This window comes from Perkinsus marinus (assembly GCF_000006405.1).
Source record: "Perkinsus marinus ATCC 50983 genomic scaffold scf_1104296936134, whole genome shotgun sequence".
Lineage (NCBI taxonomy): Eukaryota > Perkinsozoa > Perkinsida > Perkinsidae > Perkinsus > Perkinsus marinus.
Window position 1 is genome coordinate 1 of NW_003214242.1, and position 1,138 is coordinate 1,138.

Consider the following 1,138-nt stretch of genomic DNA (forward strand, 5'->3'; position numbering starts at 1 on the left):
CCGAACCCGAAACCCGAAACCCGAAACCCGAAACCCGAAACCCGAAACCCGAAACCCGAAACCCGAAACCCGAAACCCGAAACCCGAAACCCGAAACCCGAAACCCGAAACCCGAAACCCGAAACCCGAAACCCGAAACCCGAAACCCGAAACCCGAAACCCGAAACCCGAACCCGAAACCCGGGCATCGATCCCGGTGCCTCTCGCTTGCTAAGCGAGCGCTCTACCATTTGAGCTAGTCCCCCTCACAATATATGTTTCTCAATTCACTTGGAGAGGATGGGCTGAACCGCCCCTTCCCCTCGAACAACGTTGGAATGGTTTGTTCTAACTCAATGTTCAACTTTGTCCAGGGGAGGAGGGGAACCGGTGACGAGCCAGATATCTTGAACAAAACAACGCACCTGTGATATTTACTCAGTTCCCCATCCTTGCGCTCAACACAATCCTGGAAAACACCGTATCAAATATATATTTTCCGATGCAGGGACTCGAACCCTGGTCGCGTGGGTGAAAGCCACGAATCCTAACCAGCTAGACTACATCGGAAATCGAAAATTTTCCGATGTATACGATTCGCCGAGGTATTGTTGAAGTTGAATGCATGACGAACTCGAGAATCAGCACTTTCGTCGTGTTCCTTCAGAATTCATGCGCAAGCGACGGGCTCAGTCAATACGTACGCAGAATGTGTAACCATCCCATTGCTAGAAGGCTACTGCCAATTGACGAGAGAAATCCTGCTCGTGTCTGTCGAAACAGTAAGCGATGATGTGTGACACTGACCTCATAGGATAGTGGAACCATTCACCCAGATATCAATACTATCATGAATTCAAGTGTCACCAGTCACCGAGAACGGCGCTGAGAGCCAGGGCTGGGTGCGCGTCTTACTGTAAAGAAGCAGAGAGAGTGATGGCGCGAGTAAGTTTACAACCCGAAAATATGTACGGACTGGGAGCGCACTTGCTTGAGCTATCACGATGTTACATACATGACCTTACGCTTTCATCCAGATGAGGAGCGCCGGTGGCGGAACCGACTAAAAACATTCCTATATGGAGAACCCGGGCATCGATCCCGGTGCCTCTCGCTTGCTAAGCGAGCGCTCTACCATTTGAGCTAGTCCCCCTCACAA

General features: G+C 50.9%; 3 non-coding genes across 3 annotated transcripts; all 3 read right to left on the minus strand.

Moving 5' to 3' along the window:
* Positions 1-174: 174 nt before the first annotated feature.
* Positions 175-243, minus strand: Pmar_PMAR007172. Its single transcript has one exon. It is a non-coding gene; the product is annotated as a tRNA-Ala (tRNA).
* A 233-nt stretch (positions 244-476) lies between these two features.
* On the minus strand, positions 477-549 carry Pmar_PMAR007173. Its single transcript has one exon. It is a non-coding gene; the product is annotated as a tRNA-Glu (tRNA).
* Positions 550-1,059: 510 nt separating this feature from the next.
* Pmar_PMAR007174 lies at positions 1,060-1,132 on the minus strand. Its single transcript has one exon. It is a non-coding gene; the product is annotated as a tRNA-Ala (tRNA).
* Between the last annotated feature and the right edge of the window lie 6 nt (positions 1,133-1,138).